Here is a 24,393-nt window from a genome sequence, read left to right on the forward strand (position 1 = left end):
ATGATTTATAGACTGTCCCCATTCTCCTAGTGTCAGGCAAGTAAGAAGGTTCTAGTTGCGTGGGTCACCCTGGTTGCAGGAGTTGGGCTTCTTGAACTAAAATTGCAGGATTTATTATTCTATTAACGTTCATAAAGTCACTCTTTTGATGAGTCATAATTTCTCTTTATGAAGAGTCTATGTGCCAGTCACTCATGATAAAGGAGAAGAAAAGTCCAGACTTTCGACATATTCTTATTCTCTAGACCATTAATAAAGTCTTGAAATCCCATCTGACTCCAGGGGATAATGACATAAGGTACGGTATCAAACAGTAAATTTCAGGGAGTCAATGTGCCAGAGAAATCCTTCATATGGTTGCTTGGGTGTTAAACCTAAACGTTCCCCCTTTATATTTAAAACGAAAGAAAGAAGTCCAGCACCAGCTCTCTTGGTGGCAAAGATAACCCACTAGCTTGCATTATCTTTGTGAATATTTGTAGGGAGTGAAATAGCAGGAGGTGTGAACTTTCTCCTGCTTATCTAAATGGTCTGCTAATGGCAAAATGTAATTACAGTTACTTAAGTACCAAGTTTATCAAGGTATTCACCAAATCCTCCAGCCACAGGGCTTCCCCTCACTGTCCCACCTTCACCCCTCCCCGGCTAAACAGTGAAACTCCCCCCACATTAGGTTCAATGTTCTTCATTTATTTTAGTTGGGGAGTTAGGGAACTTGGGACTTCTAAAAGTAGTGAACTCCAAACGGACGGTGGCATCATGAGGAGAAATTTTAGCCTATGCCAGAGTTTTGCAATTGTTTCCTTCACGGCTTTGGAAAGTCAGCTTGTTCCTTTACCAGAGGATTCAATTTGTCCTCTACAGATCATCCCTTGGTGACCTATTTGGGATGGAAAGTTAAAAGCAACCCAAAGCACCCTTCCTAGACCCTCCCCAGAAGCGTGAGGAGCTATCATCTCCCGATCAGCGCCAGGAGCTCCTGGCAGTCTTTGTCCCTTCTAGACGTGGAAGCTTGGAGAGGAGGTTTGGTTTCCAAGGATTGGAGCGTTTGAAGGGCGGGGCCATCTCCAAGTCCATCTCCCCCCCCCCCTTTTTTTTTTTTTTTTGTCCTCTTCTCCTGGGACGAGAGGGCGGAGCAAGGTCCCCTGCGGCCGCGTCAGGAGCTCTCTCAATGTCGGTCGCTCGAGGTGAGTGTTGGCCAGGGCGGTAGCCCGTGGCGTCGCGCCGCGCCGCAGGTTCATTTCTGGAGTTCACCGCAGCCGCTCCGCCAGCGGCTTCCCCGGCCTGTGCCAAGTGGGTTTACGAGGTCGGAGGCGTGTTGGGGCGCGCTGGCGCTGGCTCAAGGCTCCTCCCCAGGGCTCATTCCCCCAACCGCGAAAACCCTGGAAACCCCAGGTTTCCTCTGACCTCCGCTCCTTCATTACCGCTGCGTCCCCGCGCCTGGGGAGGGAGAAGGCCGGGGGGGGGGGAGGGAGGGCGGGCTCGTCCCCGCACTTCCGAACCACGCCAGCCCACAAGGTATCTTCACGTCGAGGAAGATATTTATAGCAGCCTCGTAAAGCCAGCAGTTGATAGGAGCTTTCAATCTGAAATATGATTATTATTATCACCATCATTAGTATTTTGCCCGGTTACAGAGCTTTTGACAGCAAAAAAAAGTCAGCTTTTTATTAAAGACAAAGAGGTAAATTATCAGTCAGGACGGCGCAGACCTGGCGCGCTTCCTCTCTTGGCCACGAGGAATTGAAGGGGGAGCGGCGGTCAGCACTCAGACACCCTTGGGGTCCTGGTGGGGAGGAGCGCGGGACCGATGGACTTGCCCAGGTCCCTCTGGCACCTGGAAAGAAGGGAGTCTTCCCCCTTTGCACAAAGCCAGTCGGATCTCACTGCGGAGCAGCCTCAGAGATCTTTCCTTTCTTCCTCTGCTTTCTTTGACTCCCGGCTTCCTTGCGCCGGAGTCCTTTCTCCTCGCTCTCCTCTCTCTGACTTCCCCCCCTCCCCTCCCCTCCCCTCATCCTCCCCCTCCTTTCTTCTCCACCGCACGCGTAGTGTCATTTATTTATTTATTTATCACCCCCAGCCATCAACACCCTTTTAGGACTCCCAAGCTTTTCAATGTGAGTGGGAGGAGAAAAGGGCAGGAAGTGTTGACTGGAAGGGGGTTAGATCGTGCGTCAGGGTGAGACATTCTGCCCTGGAATACACAATCAGGAAAATCTTGGGAAATGAGAATTTTAGCTGTGCTTAGGAAACGCCGCTATCCGATGAGAACCAACTCCGTGCCGTGCGTGTCTCCTCTGCTTTTATTGTATGGGTTTACCAGTCTAGCTGCCCTGACTGTGGGGGAGGGGAAAGGGGGCAAGTATTAAAGAGGACAATCTCGCCCAGGATCCTCAACACCGCGCCTTCACCGGATGCGCGCTCCTCTATGCGAAGGAATCCAGCAACAACCCCTAATTCAGAGGCGGACAAAAGAAACTTTAATTAAGGTCTCTGCCCCGCGCGCCGTGCTGCGTGCTTTTTCTCTCTTGGGGCTGTTGATGTCCAACTAGAGGATCTGAGAAATAGAGATGGTTCCACCAACTCATGCCCTTGAACTTCGATTACTCCTGACTTGCTGTATTGATTTTTTTCTTCTCTATTTTTTGTTTTGTTTTGTTTTGTTTTTGGTACCATAGTTCCCCTCATTAACCATCTTTAGGAGATCTTTAACCTGGTGAGAGAAGGGGTGGAAAACCATTCTTGGAAGAAGTATCGTCCTGAACAGACAATTTTGGGGGAAATTACACTAAATAAAAATTCAAGGTGTGATGCTGCAGTTTGGCTCTCTTGTCTTCAACACCATGGCACCTTATCATTAGGAGCGATGATTGTTACTTTCCAAGCCTTTAGATGATCAGCCGGAAAGTGCAAACAATGTGCAAACAACACCGGGCGTGAGGGTGGAAAGTTATTTAAGCACGCCCCCCCCCCCCAGCTCTGGTGCGCCGTCAAAACATTTCACAAGTTCAGAAAAGAAAGTGGTAGCTTCTAGATCAGAATGATGGGTTCCTTCTTCTTTCCAAATCAGAAGAGATATAAAACGCACAATGAGCCTTTAGAGGGCGAAGGCTTAAAAATGCGTGCCAGTAATGGACAACTTGAGCCCTTCACTGAAGATACACTGAAAGCTGGAAAGGAATTAAAAAGCCCCACGTGGTTGATCTGGGTTTAGACTTGCAACCTTCAGTTCTTTGCAAAGATTGGCCTCTAGATGGATACATTTGAGGGACCCTCTGGAGCCGGGGTTGGGCGCTTGGGGCAGAGCTGACGGTGCGAGCGCTTCGGGGTCCCCATTAGGGGCTTGCTCCTCTGACCAGGGAGGCCGGGCGCCTCCTGAATCCTAGAGCGCACGCCTGGGACCCGGCGGTCCCGCTTCTCGCACCGCCTTTTCCGCAGGTCTTTATTCATCTCATCTCTCTTCCCCTTCTCCACCTCCTTTGCCTCCTTCTCCTCCTCTTCCTCCTCCTCCTCCACCACCACCACCACCTCCTCCTCCTCCTCCGCCGCCGCCGCCACCTCCTCCTCTTACATCTCACTGGCCTGGCTCTGTGTTGTTCAGAGTGACAAAGACAATGTCCCAGCCTTAACTTTGCAACCACCTTGCCTCCTTCTGGGGTTCAGCGCGGGAGGGGGGTGGGCAGCAGTCGCAGCTTCAGCATCTCCTCCAGCTTCTCCTGCGCTTCTTCAGCTCTTGGATAATTCTTCCCATTTTCTCCCAGCCCTTTTCTCATTTATTTCTTTCTTTCCCTTCCTCTCTCCAGCACGTTGTTGTTATTAGAAAGGCTTCGCGCACCCCCTGGTGCTCCGGCGTTTTGTGTGGCAGGAGAAGATTGTCTTCTCTCTTTCTGTCTTGCTTTCTCTCTCCCTCTGGTTGCTCATTATTCAGAGAGAGACACAGAGGGAGGGAGAGAGAGAGAGAGAGCGCGCGCGAGGGAGAGGGAGGAGAGGAGAGAGAAGAGCAGAGAGAGAGGAGAGAGAGAGAGAGAGAGAGAGAGAGAGAGAGAGAGAGAGAGAGAGAGTAAGTGAGAGGAGAGGGAGGGAGAGGGGAGAGAGACGGATATCTCAGGTCATCTGCAGCTGCAGCGAGTCTGAGGAGCCGAGGAAGGCAGGGAAGATGGCGATCCTCCATTGCTGAGACCCGGCAGAAGCACATGAGACTCCCAAACAACTTCCACAACAATAACCCGAGCAGGAAGAGGAGAAAGAGAAAGAGGATAAGGAGGCGGTGGGGCTGGAGAACCCGAAGCACCTCCCGGCGCCGGGACGCTTCTTCTGTAAGTTACTGCAATTAACCACCACCTCCGGGGTGGTCTGAGTGCTCCGCGGAGGAGAGCGCGGGGCGGTGGAGGCACAAACGCGCTCATTCATTCGGCCAAGGAGGGCTGGCGGCACGGGGAGGAGAGGAAGTCCCCTGCATGGGCTGGCTAGGAGGAGAGAGGAGAAGAAGCTAAAGAGAGACCGAGGAGGAGGAGAAGGGGGGGGGGAGGAGGGAGAGCAGCTGGGGGAGGAGGAAGAGGAGGAGAAGAAGCTAGGGAGGAAGAGGAGGAGGAAGAGGAGAAGGTGGTGGTGGTAGCTGTGGAGGTGGCTGTGCTTTTCCTGCTGGCTGCTCCTTCTGCCTTCTGCTTTGGGGTGGAGGGGGGGTGGCGAGCCCTGTGGCTTAATTAATTTCGTGTAGTTCTGTGAAGAGAAGAGAGAGAGAAAAAATGAAAGATGAGTGAGGATTGAGCTGGAGGCTTAGGACGGATGCTCGGAGTGTGGGGACAGGAGTAGGAACAGAGAAGGGGGGCGGAGGGCTGGAGGCCAGGGGAGACCTGAGCCCGAGCCAGAGGGAGCGAGCAAGGGGTCAGAGGAGGGAGCGCTCAGTGCGAGCGGCCCCGACCTGAGCGGGTTGACCTCTTTCTTTCTCTGTCCCTCTGCTTCCTTTCCCCTCCTCTGTCTGCCTGTCCCCTGCCCGATGGCAAAGCCGTGTGGATTGGCACCCCCCTCTTCCCCAGGTATTTGGTTCCCTCTCTCTCTCTCTCTCTCTCTCTCTCTCTCTCTCTCTCTCTCTCTCTCTCTCTCTCTCTTCTCTCTCCGAAGTTGGGATGCGGGGTCTGGATGTGTCGAGGGGGTAGCAGCCGCCGCTGCTGCTACTGGGGAGGAGAGAGGCGATAAACGAGAGGGGGGGTGCTGCTTGCCGGGTGGGGGCGCAGGTTGAGGGACAGCTAAGGAGCTGTCTCTAGGCTGAAGGTTCAGAAGCGTCGGTTGCAGGAGGACAACGGTTTCTGGAGAGGAGAAGCCATTACACACGCTCGGCTCTCCTCTGAGGCTGGGAGAAAGGAAGGCAGGGGCCTGGAGTGGGGGTGGGGGGGCTCTCACTCCTGGTGCGGTTCCCAGGGGTCTGCCCTCCCTCCAGGCACGGGGGGAAGCCTCAGCCGCCCCCATTGGAGCAGCCCCTCTCTTTCCCTTTCTTTATCTCCCTGTCCTCCATTTGCAAGCTGTCTGCTTTGGTTCCAGTCCAGACTCCAAAACACAAAGCTCCTTCTCACGTTCATTCTCCAGGCTGTTCACCATCCCTGAAGGAACCCTGGATTTCTTTTCATTGTGGCTCCTAACCTACAGAGAGGGAGGGGAGGAGATTGCCTGGAGTTCCTTTTATATTCCTCCCCAACCTTTAAAAAAAAGAAGAAGAAGAAGAGAGAAAAGAAAAGAAAAAAGTTTCATTTTTAAGCATGCGCCTGGGATGGGGAAAGACCAACCAGTTGGGGCTTTCTCCAGGGCTCCCGGGGGCTGTGTCTGAGTGTCTGTGTTGGCTGTTTGGCTTGCTTTGGTTTTGTTTCTGGAGGTTGCTTGCAGGTTTGGGGAGGAAGTGACTAGTTGGGTTGAGAGCTGGGAACTGAGTCAGGTAACCCTTGTCATTCTGTAACTCTACCAGAAAATGGAGGAGAGCAGGCTTCCAGGAGACAAAGCTGAGATGAGAAGTGTTTATAAAATTATGGATGGCTCCATTTTGAAGCTGTTGGTGATGGCTGAAGGAGTAAGCATTTCCAGCCTGCTCCTTCTCCCTCTCCAGAGGGAGACCTTGAGGTGGTTCCTCACTGTCTATTCATTAAGCAAGGAAATTAGGGCTTTTAAGGGTTCCTCAGATTTTTTTTTCTTCCACCCAAGCGGTGCCTTCACAAGTTACTGAGATGTTTGTTTCCATTTTAAAGTAAACTTTTGGAATTTTTTTTTTCTCCTTTGGAATGGACCTGAAGGGTTTTTGACCTCCTTCAGGAAAGGCAAGGCAAAACCTTAAAACATTTCCACAAAGATCTTCTCACAACTTTCAACTGCTCCAAGTCCCCTGAATGTCTCCAGGAAATGTTATTTCCTCAGTATGAGGATGGTTGGTGGCCCTAAGCTGAGCTTTTTTCCCCCTCTTCTGAGTTCTGAGGCTTGGTTATCATCAGTCTGATGCATTTATTGTCTGGTTTGTGTTGATTTCTGCCAGAGAGAATAGAATATGTTCCTTCCAGATCTCAGAGGAACCCTTGAGCCTGGCAGTTTCTTCAGGTTCTCCATGGCTCTTCAGGCTGCTCGCTCCATTCCAGTGTTAGGCCTTCCTGCTTCCTTTGTTTCCTTCCCTTCTTCCCTTTCCTTCTGCTGGTTTTTTTTTTTCCCCTCCTGTGTCCTCCAGTACTGTAAATCTTCAGAAATATCACTATGTCTTCCTAACAATGTCACTATGGAAACAAATGGTATCAGTTGAGAAAACCTTATGTCCAGGTACCTTAACCTTTTTAATTGGAGGAATTTATTAATCTGGTAGGAAGACATTTTGTGAGGGTGGTTTGAAAACAGGAGCCAGTCCTACCTTAGCACATACACATGGATGTGGAGCCCTTCACAGATTAGTTCTAGAGATTGTATGTAATTGACCCAAGGAAAGAACTGAATTCTAAAAGGCTTAGGGATTTACAAAAGCCAACCATGAAGATGTTGCTTTTCCATTAGCTAAGGTAGCCATCTTGAGGATGAGGGAAGATGTTGGAAGAATTTTACATGGCCTATTGGAGATAGATAGATGAGGAAGGTTTCACAGAGGGATGCAGACTTGGAGGAGGTTCAGAACCAATTAAGATTCTAAGGGGACTAATTGGACCTCGTGTCCAACTAAGAAGAAATGCAGAAAGGTACCAGCTTCAACAGGAGGAAGGAGCACATTGGTGAGCCACTGGCACCAGCCGTCTTCTTGCTTTGCTTTTTCATTATGTGTCAGATTTTTGAACGGAAAGTTCCTTCTGTCTACAGTGTTTTTTGTGCATATTGAAGTGATTTTTTTTATTCCAGATGTAATTATATTCTGTTGAGGAGCTGGTAGGAATGTCACTCAGTAAATGCACAATGCTGTATATGACAACATCACATTTGTCAAACCAAACTGTTATGTCATTAATTGAGGGTTATTGTTCTTCAGAGGGGTGTGAAGGGAGACAGGGAAATACATGGCTCTTTAGCTGATAATTGTCCATGGTCAATGAAGTAAAACCCTGTTTGTACAGATGAAGATGTATGGTTTTCATTTGATGTGTGTGCTCATTTAAAAATACGATGTTCAGATCTTTGCCCCTTTTATTAAAGTCCTAGGCTTCTCCAAGAGTACTTGGGGGAGAAAAAAAATCTTGCTTGGAATCAGACCTTTTAATTTTCATTTTAGAATGTTATCTTTTGGCCGGGCTGCTTTGGTTTTTAAGTCCTCATGTTATATTTAAGTTTGGTAATGCGTATACGAATGCTACATATTCAGCACATGCATATATATATATGCATATATATATATATATAGTTTACATGCAGTAGATAGTTATTTGGGCAAGTAATTATCAGATAATTTTGCATCTAATTAGCTCGTGTTTATATAAACATAAATATGTTGATCTTGAAACCAACTTTCATGCTATCTTTTTATACTTGTTAATATTGGGGCAAGTGATCAATTTGTTTTAGCGTGTTGTGGGGGGGTATGAAAAACTGCCCATCACTACAGAACCTTGACTCACTTCATTTTTTTTTACTTGAAAAATGAAATGATTTGGTGTCTTCTCAGAGAGTGTTAAAGTTGAATGTACCTGGAAATTGAGGGGGGCGGGGGCGGGAATGAGGCCCCTAACAGGCATTTTGGAGTTTGAGAATATATTCTGATGATCTAAAAGGCACTTCCACGAGCTCCGTCTTTAATCAATGTGGGAGGTCCCGCAACATTTTTAAGGGCACAGTTTCTTAATTTTTTTTTCTCCTAGACCAACACGCTGGAATTGAGAAAAGCACTTTGGAGTAAGCGTCATGAAAGGAATAAAGAATGGTGTCGGGTGGAACGGTCTGGTTTGCTCTCAAAGCGCAGAGATCAGTTTGATGTGAGGCGTCAAGTCCACGAGGGTTATTCCTGCCATACAAGAGATAGCTATTGGGTCATCATAATTCACTAATACATCTCTTCTTTATATATGATCTGTTGACCCCATTCCCATAGGACTCTTCTTATTCTACCCCAACCCCACCCGGTGTTGGAGACAACTTTTAGGTGTGGGGCAAAAAAAAAACCCCTTCATGTCCGTTTTCCCTAATGTGTCTGCCGGAAGACAGTAGGAGGTAGGGATTCAACTTTATTAATGGGCTTTAGAGCACTTATGGTCAGTTCTCTTCAAAGATGGGAAGGGTAAAGTTGCTTTGAGCATGAGTCTTGTTTCATGTGTGATTGAGTTTAGTAGGGTCTGGTCTTCCTTTAGTCATTCCTGACGTTGAGAGTTTTAGGTAAGGGAGCCTCTATCTTCGTGATATGTCTATTTTTCAGATGTACAGTTCACTGTGTTACACAAAAGAGAATCGACGGGCCTGGGTTGAGTATTCTAAGTTGGGAACAGAGGAGCTGGGGAAGCGAAGTGCTATTTCATACTGTCACAGGCATGGATTAGGAAGCACATAGGCAAGTAGTCCAAATCTCAGAAGATTTACATGGCCGTGACTGTGTGTCTGAAACTATATGGAAACTGCAGATTCAAAAAAAGTTGGGGTGAGGGTTAGGGCTGTAGCCCTGTGGTATACTGAGGTTCTAAGTTCAATCCCCAGAACTTTTGTGGTTCCAGGAAAGGGGGATAAAGAGTGGAGGGAATGTTTCCCTGGTCTGCAGACAAAATTCAGTAAACTGAGACATTTGCCAGGTGATATGCGTACACGTCTGTGACAAGAGCTTGTGAGAGTCCTGTGCTTCTGAGGTTGATGGCTTTGAGAGAAACATTCTCTGAGTGTTGGTGACCTACTAATTGATTATGAGGAAACAGAAAAGGAGAATAGATAATGCTAAAAGAAAATTCCTCTCTCCTTGTGTGATATGCCAAGACATCTGGCAGATGTTATGTGGGGCCCTGAGGAATGGACAGTTTAATTTTAGCCCTAGCAAGGAAATGGGAAACTCTAAGCTCTTTTAATAGCACGAGTCTCAGTTTGGGGAAGGTTGCTTAAAATAATAAGAAAGAAAGGAAAAGAGGCATTTTGTGGAACTGTAGGGGAGACTGAACTGAGGGTTTTGGAGTGACAGGAAAAATATATTATTTCCCAAGAAGAAACTAACATGGAAAGCACTAAAAATTGACAGGACATTTACGTTTTAAGTGACTATTAAGAAGTTAATATTCACCAGACAAAACTTCCAGCTTAGAAGTTAGGTATTTTTTTCTACCTTAGATTTTTGTTTTCTTTTTATACCTTAGAGACCTTTCATCACCCTCCTTTTACCCAAGAGGAAACTGGCACATGGGCATGAAGTGACTTCCATAAGGTCAGAAAGTTCAGGTGTGACCAAGGCTGGCCTAGCTGGAGCATGGGGCTGGATGGATGACTGCAGCCTGATGCCCTTTCTACTACCCCAACAGACTTTGATGGTTGTCACTGTGCAATAACTGTCTCACCAGGCACAACCTCGGAGACACTCTGCAGTCTTTAGGACAGGAGCCGGAATGTGTGGTTGGTGTTAGTTGGATTTAACAGGTCAGGATTTGGGGCTGAGGTATTACTTAGTGATGCAGGGAGCCATTTTTGTTAGTGAACCTTTAGCTGCTAAGTTTTTAGCTGTGTTTTTTTCTTGTAAGTTTTCTGATTTCCTCTCTAGTTCTATCATCCAGGGCTTAGAAGTGCTTTTCCAATGCCCTTCTTTGGAAATTTGTCTGGGTCTATTGCCACTTGCAAAAGCGTGCACAATTGGACTCTGAGGCTCTGTTTTGCAACAGAGCAAATTCAAATGGGCTGCTTTCGGACATTCCATTTTGTAATATTGATGAATGGTCAAGAAGTGAAATCCAGTCGTAACTGGTGAATTTCTAGTATTCGCTGTTCATTCAAAAGAAAGAATGATTTCTGTGTATATTTTTGAATCCTAATTCTCTCTTGCAGATCAGTGGCTATTTCCCATCCCCTCAGTAAACAGTCAGCCATCATTCAAATGACTTGGACAGAGTACTTTGGAAAGGGTGAGATGAGTTTCCGTGTCTCTCTCCTCTTGGACAGGCACAAGCAATTTTGTAAGGAAGAAGAGTGATGTTTGGAAGTTTCCAACTTTTCTAAGCTTCTTCCAAACAAATGCATAAATTCTTAATCTACGAGGCAGCCTGGAGATGGTAGTACTGGATGAGACTTCTGGCAGAAACACAGTTAATGCTGTAAACAGTTGAACCTCAGTGTGGCACTCCTCCAAATGAGTTGACTGTCGAAAATAAAATGTTCCAGAAGAACTGGGAGAACAGGAAAGAAGTTAAAACGGCATGGTTTGCATGCCAGGGTTAAAGGAAGAAGAAAAAAGTTTAGGGTTGGGGAAGTAGGGGCACTGGAAAGAAGATAATCACAGTTGAACTGTCTCCTGGATTTATGAGACCCAGGAGAAGTTTCCAAATACAGCAAAGTGGACTGTTATGAATCTAGATGGAATCTGCAGCTTACTCAGAAGTTCTTCTGAATTTCTGTCCCTCTTGAACCATACACCTGATTAACAAGAAATCTATCAGAAGTGATTTAGATTTACAATTCCTGCTTGGACATGCTGTCATAAACTTGATTTTCTTGCCAAGGACCATAGTCTTCTGCAGTTGATGCATCAGAAGATTTGGGAAGTCTTCAGATGGGTGGCTCCTACACAAAGTTGATTATTGGGGCAGTTGGGTGGGTAGAGTAATGTGGTAGGAGAAGGTGCAGCTACTGTCCCCTGTCTTCCAGGGACCATCTTGCTTGAGGTCTTCAAAGCTTTCTTTCCTAGTTCCTAGCTGGACACATTTCTTCCTGAGTTATTCCTGGAGGGTTGGAGGGAAGGTTCCTTTCCATGCCAAGCCCATGGGTGTTTTGGTATTGATTTCCTTTCTTTCATGTGTTTGCCTGTTCAGATCACTGCGTGTTGCTTCTTGATAGTAATAAGACGGTTAATGTGTACCTGTCCACACTTAAACCCGACTTCGCTCAAAGGGTAGAACCTGCTCCCAGCGGGGAAAGGATTGGTAGGGTTTTTACTTGTTTAAAGAAATATTTGAAGATGAGGACTGTGTAATTCAGAAAGTTATTTGCTAGGCATTGGAGGAGACTTTGAATAGAATCCATAAAAGGAAAATGAAGAAACAGTTCCCAGGACCCCATGGACCCAGTGGATCCTTATTAAATGTGTTAGGATCACTTAGGAGAGCTGTAAGCATTCGCCCCCAGGTGAATAAGCAGAGACTTGGATTCATATTGGTTAGAGCATAAAAGGAGCTGGAGGCCCAGGTAGGCTGACTGTGTCAGAAGTAATTAAGCCCAGGATTTGTGGAGAGGCTTATCTGCCACAGAGCCCAGCTGGGGAAGGCCAAACTCACTCCCTAAGCCCTCGTCTGGCCAGTTGAACCAGAACACAAGTTAAGGCCTTCAGGTTTTCCCTTCTCTTCCCTGTGCAGGGGTAAGAAGGCAAAGCCATTCCTCCTCAGTTTTTCTCATGTCTGTTGAGTGCTTCTCTCTAGCTGGGAAATGCCAAAGGCAGGGTTTGGGGCGTGGGGTGGGCTGGAAGTTGGGAGCTGGTTACCTCAGAGGGCACATTTCTCCCTGTTAACACCGCAAATGTGCCTATCACACTGGACCTTAGTACTCAGAAAAGAATTGTGCAGTGGCACAATGTGGGATACTTGAAAGATGTGTGCGACACAAAGGTTCCCGTCCTCACCTTCAGATTAAGAAATGGGTTTCTAAACCATCTCATTTCTGTTGCTAATGAAAAGCTTTGGAAGGTACCTGTGAATTAGAGATCCAGCTGCTATCATGGTAGGGGAAGTTAGGCCTTGAAAGGATACGTGGATTAGCTTGTCAGAAAAGCAAACAGTAGCATCAGCACAAGTAGAAAATAGACAGGGTTGTTAAGCTAACAGAAAAGTAGGCTAAAGCATTGCTGTAATTATATGGTGAAAATTTGCTGGGAAAGAGAGAGACTGCTTGGATGGGAAAGGGGAAAAAAGACGGGAGGCAGGGAAGTAATTGACAAGTCAAACTAGAAGAGGATTGTCCACTGGGAAGTAAGGCATTGCTCTTAAGAAAACAATAAGGCAGGGAAGAGAAAGACCTTGTAATTTGGTACCCATTGTATGTGAAATAGGAAGATCAATGGCTAAGACCCAAATGGCTCTATAGTAAGTTTGTATTGGGAAAAAAACCTTAGAGCTGGACTTGGAAGACGGTTCATGAGACTTCTGGGTTACAGTTGCAGCCCTTTTGATAAAGGGCAGATGGAAACTTGAGGGAACTAGTTAAAGTAGGCTTGCTGCAGATTTTCCTGGAAAATGAGTGATGCAGAGACTGGAGCCCTGTAGCAAATAGCTGCATTATTGATGGGCAGAAAATGTGATAGTCCGCTAAGGTTATCCATAGCACTTCTCAGCCCATGCTCTGGGTAGCAGAAGGGATGAAAAAACAAAGACCTGCTTATTTCAGAGAGGAAAAGAGTAGACCGTCACGACCACTGCCTGGTGTCCAGTTTGGGGGTTAAACCATTTGCTTCATCACGGGCTGATGAACCAGTCTACTTCCCAGCATTTGAAAATCCTGAACCAGGCCATTGAAGTGCAAGATATTTAGCCATTCTCATCCCTGGTTACATCATCCCTTTGTGTTATCAACAATTAATGAGCAACTGAGCAACAGTCATTCAGCAGAGATGGTCATGGAGCTCATCTAGGAGTTCTTCAGTTAGGGCAAAATGTGGACTCCGGGCTACAGAATAAAGCCATCTTAAGGTAGACAGCAGCTAAAGAGCATGTAAAGATTTCGCATAATCACTTACACACCAGAATCTCTTCTTTTTTTTTCTGTGTTTCCAATCTTGATAGTCTCTGAAGACTGTTAATTACTAGCTAGTTAACAGTAGTAACTGGGAGGGGCTGTTTCTGGGGAGAGGATTTTCACTTGAATGTCAGGGTTCAGCTACAAAAGCTTCTCCCCTTTCTGCTGTCAGTTGAATGGTGTCTGTCCTAATATTGAGTGAAAACAACACCAAGTAAAAATGATTGCATCATAAAAAAATTCGGCCAACTCCTATTCAGCACGGGAGTACCTTGTAAACCTTCAAAATGCTATTTTCCTCCTGGTTGGGCTCACAGTTGATATTAATACCAGGTAACATTTGTTTAACCAGGGATTGTTCATGTGGTGGAAGAAACCAAGGGTTAGGGAGATAATTTGCCCAGGGTCATGAGCTAAGAAGTAAAGGAGCCAGAGTTCATCTGAGAGTTACCTTCCATCAAAGCCTTGGCTCTCGGCTGATAGGACCTGACCTATATGCTAATAGCTTATGTTCCTCATGCTCTGTCTCCTCCAGTAGCCAGGAGTCTTTGTGCTCTGGAAGGGAATCTGCACATAGTGGAAAATTGATTGATTGTAATGTATTGGTTAAGAGGAGAGAGGCAGCCCATTCCAATAACTAGGGAAAGTGTTTTACCGAGAGCACCCTCTTTGTCTTCTGAGTTACAAAAGAGACCTTGTAGGAGTCACTTGAGGGAGTACACATTTTTAAACTGTATCAAACTCATTAAAGTACTTATTACAGATGTAGTTTTAACACAAGTACTTACCTGAATTGGAGACAGACAAGGTATGTGTCTGTCTCTGAGAGTCCCTTTTGGAAATCTCTATGCTCAGTATTGGCTTTGATTATCGGAATATTATCAGAATTTACACATGTGGACATTTGAAAATTAGCAAATGATCATTTGTGAATGGGGCCCATTCTCTTAAAAGTGTGGGTACTGTTACTCCCTGCTCCTATAATGGTCAGCATGTTCTCTACTGAGACCATAGAGATGTAATGAATGTTATGGTCTTGTTTGCCCCTTCTTGAACTGTTCCCATATAATATAGAAGCTGATATTTATAGGTGACCACAGATATTCTTCACAGAGTGAGTGCTGTCCTTTATGGAGATGGAGGTGGCCCATACACTCTTAACATATTCAGGACCGTGGATGTTCTATGAGATGAGCTATTGGACACTAATGGCTGACTGGTCTCTTCAGCCCCCAAACAACTAGTTATAATTTTATGATATCTTTGCTGTGGCTCCGTTCATCAGAACTGTAGTGCCCAGACAGATACATAGCCACAACTTCTATACAAAGGTAAACATATACCCTATTTCTAAAGTGCATGAGGAAAGGCCATTTTCACATCATTAAAATAATTACTGGTCAGTCTTACCCAAGCCATTGTTTCCTTTTCCTTTATAAATTGTTGGATGTTGTACATGGTAGAGAGGGACTTCGCCACGGAGCTACATTCCCAATTCCCAAATGACAGTTTGCTTCGATAAAGAACTTTGAGATACAGCACTCATAAGGCAGAGGCTGGCGGATCTCTGTGAGTTTGGGGCCAGCCAGGTCTACATAGTGAGTTCCAGGGCAGCCAGGGTCATGTAGAGAGACCCTGGAAGAGAGTAAACTACAGCAGAGCATCTGATTCTTTGGGGAGAATTTCTAATGGAGAGGAGTTAGGACTCAGTTGCAACAGACTGTTCCCACCTCAGCCTATCTCAAAGACCAGTCTTCAATCAACTTATTTCTTTGGTCTTTTTAATTCTTTGGAGAGGAGCCCACCCAGGTTTCCTTTAGGAACTGCTTTGAAGAAACCAAGGTGAATTGGGTCAATGTATCCCTAGGTGCCATGACAACTGGGCATGAGATGCTCAATTTGTGAACATGCTCAACCTATACCTCGGGAGAGATGGGGGACGGGGGGTGCTCAGGGACATGTATGAGGGAGGCAAAAGGGTAAAGCTTATATACGAAAGCCTAGCAGAGGAATTAGCCATTATTTTGGCAGGAAAAAAGAAAGAAAGAAAGAAAGAAAGAAAGAAAGAAAGAAAGAAAGAAAGAAAGAAAGAAAGAAAGAGAGAAAGAAAGAAAGAAAGAAAGAAAGAAAGGAAGAAAACTACATTTTCAAAGACAGAACCAACTTTACCTTATCCTTAAGAAGAAGCACACCATGTGGCTGACACGAACCAGGGTGGTTTCCAGAAAACAGGAGTTCTGTCCCTTAAGCCACTTGTCACTTCAGTGAATCTTTCAACCCCACGGCTTTGCCTCCAATTGGTAATTTGGTGGGGCTGAGAAGTGGGGAGATGCTGAAGAACAGGTGTTGGCTGGCCAACACCTCCACCCCTGCTCTGTGGTTGACTTGCTGCCCTGTGTACTGGTACGTTCTCTTTCTGACCATCGCTGCAGCTTGTTAGTCATGAATGAACATCACCCATAGGTCCTGAAATTAGCAAGTGTTAAATGTTATGTGATTATTAGAGGTAAAACAAGATAATCTAGTCAGTGGGCTTAATTAGGTTGTGATTGCCCAATTGCTACTTCACAATAATTATATTCAGAACCCCATTTCTAGACTCAATTGCAATTATCACAGCTGACCCCAGCACACAGGTAAGTGTTTTGTGATCTTACCTGGCACTGGACGGGACATCCCTGATGTCTCCCCTCTTGTGGACCCTTTCATGATCACTTCCTTTCCTCCATAGAAGGGCCTATATCAGTGTATTGTTGCTCGAAACCACACACACTCTATTTGGCTTGTGTTGGCTTCTACAGAAAAACATATTCTTAAGATTTTAAACATCAGATAAGACATAAAAGGATAAATACACTAGCAGGTGAGATTCTTGAAGCATAAAAAATTTGAAAATTGGCCAGATTGGTCTTTTTTTTTTTTTTTGTAGCATATTAGCCTGCCGGCAGCTTTAATGTGTTTCATCTGACAAGATACGGTGCACTTTATAAGGCAGACTTTTAAAGTGAGAGGACCATTTGTTTGTAAATAATGTCATGTCAACAGTAAGGTCTGAGGAACTCTAGAGGGGGAACTTTTTATGACATTCCTTGCTTCTCCCCAAATTTATGAAACTCAGTGTCAGTGTATTTGTAATTTCAGGAGAACATCAGACTGGGGGTGGCACTCCCTTGGTACAGTGTTTATCCATCATACAGAAGATGGTGTGTTTGTTTCCCTACCTGTACTGCATAAACTGGGTGTGGTGGCTGGTGTTGATAATCCTTGCATTGAGGGAAGAGGAGGATAAAGGATCAGGGTCATCTTAAGCTACACAGGAAGTTTGAGGCCAACCTGGGCTACATAAGGTATATATGCATCTTTTGTAGATAGAGACTGAGAGCAAGAATTATTAGTTTCATTGCTATGGTTATTGTGTGTTCTGTCTTGGGTTGGTTTTTAAGACATGGTCTCCTGTAACCCTGGTTGGCCTTAAACATTAGGTAGCCAAGGATGGCTTTGAACTCCTATTGTTTCTGCCTCTCCCTCCTGAATGTTGAGGCTACAAGGGTATGCCCTCACAGCCGGTTTTATTTGCTGCCCAAACTCCGGAACAGAGACAATGACTTCTAGCAATACAAACAACCTTTATCAGAAGTGGGTATGCCTGTGGAACGGAGTCACTGGACCAGAATGTCAGTTTGGCAGTCTTTCTCTTTGGATGTGCAGTTATGTGGGAAAGCAGTGTACTTGGAATTTGTACACCGTGGCTAGACCTCAGTTCATCATGGAAGAACAGCTGGGAAACTGGACTGTGTGTGTGTGCCTGAGGAAGGGAGGGAATATCTATCACCCTTTGTTTCTATAATATCACATCACAACTTTTTCTAGTGAAAATTCCCTTCTCTGTGCAGCAAGTGGTATGTAGTGGGTCAAACATTGGATGGTTTGAGTACGTGTTGTCCTTGTATCTTCCTGCCTAAGACACTAAACCTCTTCTTTATCCTATGGTTTCCTAGTCCCATCCCCAAATGGTATTGGTAATGATAAAACTACTATGAGGGTTCCAAGAAAATATGAATGAGAGTCCTGGCTTACTTATTTATTTATCTGAAAGGGGCAGAACTCTTAAACTTCCCTTCCTCTCTAAAGATTATTTATTTGTTTTTATGTGTATGTGTGAGTGCCCGCCTGCCTGGTGCCTGAGGAAGCCAGGAGAGGACATTGCAGTTAGAGGTGGTAGTGCTGGACACTGAACTCAGATCCTCTGTAAAAGCAGCAAGTGTTCTTAACCACTGAGTCTTCTCTCTGGTCCCTGAGTGCTGGATTACGGCAGGCGCTGATGGACGATAGTTAACATCTCACTGATGGAGAAACCGAAATGGTGACCTACCAGGGACCTGCCTAGACTCAGTGTGTGTCTTTTCCCCCTCCACAGCCATTTCTGAACTTTCCTGTTTCTTGCTGTGGCGTTCCCACTGAGCAGTTAGCGCTGGCAACTGTTCAGAGGGAGACGCAGCTACAGCATGGTCTGGTGCTCTGAGAGCCAGCAGCAGTTCTAGATCTCTGTAAAAAGATTTCAGTGGCCGCAGCTTTGTTGTTACTGTTGCTCTCTGTGGCATCTCACTGGGTAGCCTAGGTTACCCTGGAACTTAGGGCAGACTTCCCCACTTCAGACTCCTGAGTGCTGGAATTAAGAGACATTAGCTTCCAAACCCTGCCTGTGGAGAAATATGTAAACGGACTGACAGTGATGCCACTTCCTCCTGCCAGAGTGCATTTGCCGCATAAAGAGGCTGCCCAGCACACCTTGTAGGGTTAGTCCCCGGAGAGGTGGAAGGGTACAGTGTTTATGAATGTGAAGTTCTTTGAGCCTCTTAGATGTCATTCCCTTCTGTTGTTTGAACTATTCTGACAGAAAATGTCTTGCCATCTATGAAAATGGTACCTCCTGCAAGGGGAATACTGGCTGTGCTGTTTCCACTGCCTGGTTGGCTGCCTCTGTTGTTTTGCCCATGGAAGGGAACTCCAAGCCAGTTTGAGCATTAAGACCTCGGTGAGAAATATCTTGAGTTTTCTCTGAGCAAATGCCTGCTCTAGCAGCCTAGGTCTACTTGGTCTCCTCATGTACTGTAATGTCAGATGCTTTGAGATGTCAGCTACAGGAGTCTAATTTTAGAGTGCCTTTTTCAAGATGATGTTTCAAGACTTAGGAAACATTGGTAGGTGTTGGTTGGGCCTTATGGGACTTCCCTTATCTGCTTTGCTTTCTCCATTGAACATTCTTTGGTGGCAGTGTGGTGGTGGTGGTGGTGGTGGTGGTGGTGGTGGTGGTGGTGGTGGTGGTGGTATGGGGAATGTTGGTAACAAAGATGAAGAATGTCTAAATGCTTCTTTGGTAAAACTGCATAGTGATTTTTTCACACTTAAAAACAAATCATCCAACACAAGTGTGGTAGTGCATGCACGTAATCTCCTGATAGAACAGGAGTTCAAGGCTAGCCTAGGTTCAGTGAGACCCATTCTCTCTCTCTCTCTCTCTCTCTCTCTCTCTCTCTCTCTCTCTCTCTCTCTTTTCTCTCTCTCTCTCTCAAACACACACACACACACACACACACAGAGAACAAATTACCCTTACATTTCTACATTTTGGAATTTTCCAGAACGACAAATGTCAGTGGAAATTTTTTCTAGTTATAAAAATTTATTTAAAAACTTTATAGTTGCCATTTAAACACTGTGTCCAGAGCAACCTGAGAAAATGGTTGTGTTCTTAGTTATTGTTATTTGAGATCTAGACTCTTGTAAATGAGAGGCTATTTTTTTCTTTACATTTTTTCATTCATTTATTTAGTGTGTTGTGTGTGTGTGTGTGTGTGTGTGTGTGTGTGTGTGTGTGTGTTTGTAGAGGTCAGAGCATACCTTTGGCGGTGAACAAAACAAGAATATAAAGGAAAGGTACATGAAGTGGAAACTTAACGATTCTTTGGAAAGTTGGTTGGATTGTGTTTTGCTGGGGCAAACAGGTAAAGGAACCTTTAGCTGAAGCAGACACAGGTGAAAGGATGTTCTGCTAAAGCAAGCGCATGAAAGAACTCGTGATAAAGGATTCTTTGCTAACAGTACGCACTGTGTAGTTGTGCTGCATTTGTCCGGACTCCACAGAGAGAAGTGCACCGAGAAACTTGTGTGTTGCAGCTTCTTGCCATTTCCAAGGGCTCGGGCTGATTGACAGAGTGATGTCAGCTGAGACAGTCGCAAGTGCGAAGGAAAGACAGGTGCTGAGGCAAGGCACGTGGAGAACACGTGATGTTTGGCGGGTATAAAGAGGACTTCACTGAGTGACAGACAGAGCTTGGCTTGCTGGTACAGCTAGCTGGGCAACACTTGTGGGTCTTCCCTGATTTTCGCTTCCCTGAGAGGCACAGCCTAGAATTTCTCCTGGTGTTCTGCTAGGTCATATCACTGCTGTTGCTTACCTGACTCTACCAAACTGGACTGCCAGTGCCTCTGTGAAGTGTTTGCGAGTAGACTGAGCTGCGGCCGCTGACCTGTGGACTGAACTGTTCATTTCCAGGCAATACAGACTGTTGTTGCTCCAAAGAACCTTTCTAAACAGGTCCACTTCCCCCACCCCACCCCGTGATCCTTTCTTTCCCACAACCTCTGGTGGGTGGTGGGCTACAAGGGAGGTTAAAATGTTTAAAAGTAGGTTTTTAAAAAATTACAGCTACAGGTACATGACTGACAAGTCCTGGGTTTCAGCACCAGAAGAATAGGAGAGGGGAGATGGGGAGATGGGGAGAGTGGGAGGGGGAGAGGGAGGGGGAGGGGGGAGAGGGAGAGGGAGAGACCATGACTGCTCCAAGGCATGATGGAGGAAAAGGTTTATTGTAGATAAGTGGGAGAGCATAACTAGGGACATCTGGGAGAGGCCAGAGTGGACATGGCAGACGATGAGTTGTACCATAATGGGAAGAAGTGTGAAGGGAAGGGAGACGGGGGTGCACCTAAGAGGCCCAAAGGTACAAAGAGAGCAAGTAACCAAAATGGTGGGATCGATTACATAGGGAAGAGCAGCCCAGCTCCCTGTGCTTGAGAGTTTAGGGTGGGGGTGGGGTACACCAGCCATGCCCTGTAACTGCTAGAGACTGAGGGATGCTGGGAGAATCTGGTGGCCAGTGTCCACTCTAATATGTTAACTAGGCATCTGAGTCTTTTGTCCCAGGTTTGAAGCCTAAGAGAGGGAATTAATCCTTTTCATAAGAACTTTGTTTAGATTGGTTTGTTTTATATGTGTGAGGGTTGTGCCTGAATGTATGTAGTTCCATGTATTTTCCACTTTGTGGGTCTGGGGATCAAATTCAGTTTGTTGGGCTTTGCAACAAGTACTTAAACCTACTGAGGCATCTGGCCAGCCCCAGATGGAAAATTGCTAGTTGTGGGGTGGACCAAAAACTAAAAGAATGGAGATATAGCCATGGGTATGGTAGTAGTTATCATATACCATATATGTATATGTATATATGTATATGTACGCATACACACACACACACACACACACACACACACACACACACAGTCGCTCTTAATTCCCTAAGAAATATTGATGGGAAAGGTAGGTGCTGAAACTCAAAATACTTAGCACTTGTAAAAGACTGAGAGTAGAAAGACTTTCTACTCTCTTTGGACCTTAGGTTAGGGCCATTAGCTTCCTGTGTATTCAGTAAACTACCTGTTACAGGATTCCTGCGTACCTGTGCCTATGGAAAAAAACAGTTGTCCCTTATCTGTCCCTTACTTTCTAGCTTTGTAACCTTAGGTCAGGTTCTAATGACTCCTAGTCCCCTTGTTTTGTTTCTTATCTTTAGAGAATTCCATTCTCCGGGTGAAAGGCTAAGAGGCACAACGTATGTAAAGCACCCAGCACCCTGCCAGGTGCCCAGTAAGTGGCCACTTCTGCAGTTCATTTGCAATGATGAATTAGTGGCCACCCAACGACTCTGGTGCAGATGACTTACTCCTTGCCGTTCATCCGAGGCCTGGTTTGCATGCCTCATTGTGGGTTGATGATAGAATTTAATGGCCCCATTGCAATGAGATGTGTTACATGGAAGTCGTTACATTTAAAGAAATTTTTTACCCGTGCATACATTCATTCATGAAGTATCTTTTGAGCACCAGGGCCACCTGCAGTTGTGTCAACCTCAGGGAATGTGGGATCTGTTTATCAGGTTGTGCTTAGGTCCTTTGTTTGAGAGATTATGATGGAGATGGTGTCTTCTGACACGTTAAAAGGGCCTGGGGCCTGGTACAGGGTGTGGGTAGTGGATTTTTCTATAGATTCATTCATGTCTTTACCTTTGTAGGGTGTGTGTGTGTGTGTGTGTGTGTGTGTGTGTGTGTGTGTACAATACAGTTTACTAACCATGTAGTCAGCTCTGCTGTGGTTCCTAATCTGGCAGATCATTTAAATATTTACTCCAAACGATCATGTTCTCTGTTGGTGTGAAGTAGAGTTTCCAGTTATTTTTAGGTCATTTTCGTCTTAGCAACCCTGTTGGAGATGAACCAGACACGCTGCTGTAAACTGTCCCCACATTTGGATGGAATTTAATAAAGTAAAGTTTAATGGTTTGGTCCCAAGAGGCAAACAGACCATCTGGTTAGCAGAAGGTTAGGTCAAGTATTGCACTGGCTGCTGAGAGGACCACAAACCAGTCGCCCTGACTGCACTGGTAATGTGTCCAGTTGCTGAATGCATTAAGCATGGAAACGTGCTCTCAGGTCTGCAGAGCCAGCAGTTCTGTTACCACCGCTGTGACGCAGGAGATAATTCAGCCGGGCAAGCGGCAGCATGGGGGTGGATCTACAGTACAGGATGTGTAATGTCAACATGAGGGATTGGAGCTGGCAGAAGGAGAGGAAGCAGTCATTTCATGCCAGTGCAGGAAGCCTAGAGAGATGCTTTCTACCCCTTTTGCTTCTTGTCCTCTCCTGGAACTTTCACATTACGTGTTAAATGAGTACCTTGTGTATGGTCCATGGCAAAACCTCAGCTGGTGTCCCTGCTCCTTTTCGAACCTGTCAGCATAAACAGTAAGCCACAGTCCACACTTGTGGAGGGGGCGGGCAGAGGGAATAGTTGGCCGCACAATTGGGCGGAGGAGAGAGGGCTCTTTATTAGGCAGGACCATCTTTGTGCTTGAGATGGAATCCCATTGTAGGTTCCTTTGTGCTCCCGCTTTGAGACTGGCCATCCATTCAAAGGCTGCAATCATGTCTGAACATTGTGCTGCAGCTGTAGTCCGTAAGAAGGCTGCGGAATGGTTCTTGTGCTTCTGCAGAAGCTAAGCAATTACATAATTGCTATGTAGCTGGAGAGAGCCATCAGGACTGTCTAGTTCTTCTGGAAAGAAGGAGTCCACAATCTGAGGGGTAGATTGTTTCCCCCTGTTACACTTGAAGGCTGATAAGTAAGTACAGCAGGTCACCAGGCTGGAACCTTGGTATTCTTGAGTCCGTACTGCTGGATTGTACAGTTGTCTGAGACGAGAGAGTAACTTGCCGACTGTTGGAATAGTGGATTCCCCGTGCTGTGTGATCCCCAACAACAATAATGTCTGTCACTGTATTTTGTGTGCATTTGAGGTATAGAGTGTGCTAGGGCTTCCGTAGGAATGGGGCTGGCAGACTTATCTGCAATCACTGGGAGTCCTCTCAATTTCTGCTGCCTGCTCAAAATGATTTTCCCATCTCTTTTGAATAAATACATTTCTCAGATACTTATCCGTAGAAGCATTGCAAAAGCTATCATCCTAGGCTCCTAAAGGAGAAGCTACCCAGTCTCTTGTTCTCCTGGGGTGAGAAAACATTGACATGTGGCTGGCTAGCTATAGGTGTGAGGGCTGGTTACCTTAAGCCAGTGGGAAGTCCCGACTTTGTCCCTTCTGAAGTTGATCTTCTAAAATTAGCCGCATTTCCCAACCTGAGTATGGACTTGGAGTTTGTTTGTTCAGTAGCTCTACGTATAAGCAGCTCTGCCATCCAGGCATCCATCCATGTAGCTGCTAGCATGGACTGTGGCTGTCAGGGTCGTTTTTATTAATGGCATACGTTGGGTCTTTCATAACTGTGAACCACATCAGTGTTTCCCTGTTTAAATGACTGCTGTGGGAACTTCAGGGTACCTGGAAAGGAAAGCATTCTGTTTCCTCTGAGAGTTACAATGGAATGCCCAGAGGCCAGAGTGAAGACGAGGCCTCCAAGACAGATTGGATCCATGGATTCCTGGCTCTTTAACCTTTAGATACTCAGCTGCTTTCTACACCTCTTGAGCTTGACTCTGCGGTTGATGGAGGCAAGGGGTTGAAGAGTTTTGATTCCTGTGAGACAATGTTGGCAGCCTTCCAAGGATCAGCCTGTCTCAGTACTGAGCTGTTACGTTGTAGCAATCTTGAGGGGTATGGGATCACCCATGGTGACCTTTCCGACGTCATTCTAGGGAGGTCTTGGCATGCTCCAGCTGATGAGTAAGGACAGGCACTTGGCAGGAGGACCCACTGGGTTCATCTTGTTTCAGATCTCATGAACAGCTCAGATTCTGTGCCTTCAGAAATCAGCATCTGTGTGAGCACTCTGAGAAACACTAGCAAGGGTCTCTGAGGTTATGTGGGGGGAGGGGCAGTGTGCCTTCATGAGGGAGGAGCCTTTGATTGTTACTCAAGAGGAAAGCCACATAGAAGGGACTCCTTTGCTATCAGCATTCCGGAGCCCTTCAAAGAGGACCTTGGCAGTGAGGACTGTGGTATGTATGTAGAAGATCTTACGCTTCTGAGGCAGCCAGCAGTGGACTGACCTTGAGTGAACAATTCCCTGATTTCCTTATCTGGAAAAAGAAAACCTATTTTGTAAGGTTCTTATGGGCAGAAGAAATGAGATCATGAATATAAATCTCTCCGACAGAGCCTGACATATAGTAGGCATATAAAAAATAGCAATTCCCTTTCCTCTCAACCTTAAATTTTTATAAAATGATAGGCAGAGAGAGCATTGTTAAACTGTGCCTGTCTG

The 24,393-nt window shown here is 45.9% G+C and overlaps 1 protein-coding gene across 7 annotated transcripts in view; it reads left to right on the forward strand.

The window, feature by feature from the left end:
- The first annotated feature begins 866 nt into the window (after positions 1–866).
- Positions 867–24,393, forward strand: part of Zfp462 (zinc finger protein 462) — a 140,638-nt gene continuing 117,111 nt past the window's right edge. The window contains exon 1 of one of the 7 annotated variants that reach the window (XM_039111032.2): positions 867–1,187. The gene's annotated coding sequence lies outside the window, so the exon portion shown is untranslated. Of the gene's footprint in view, positions 1,188–2,008; positions 5,037–5,099; positions 7,230–24,393 lie in introns of those variants that run through there. The other 6 variants (XM_063287930.1, XM_039111033.2, XM_039111031.2 and 3 more) reach the window with 6 other exon arrangements.

This window comes from Rattus norvegicus, chromosome 5, assembly GCF_036323735.1.
Source record: "Rattus norvegicus strain BN/NHsdMcwi chromosome 5, GRCr8, whole genome shotgun sequence".
Taxonomy (NCBI): domain Eukaryota; kingdom Metazoa; phylum Chordata; class Mammalia; order Rodentia; family Muridae; genus Rattus; species Rattus norvegicus.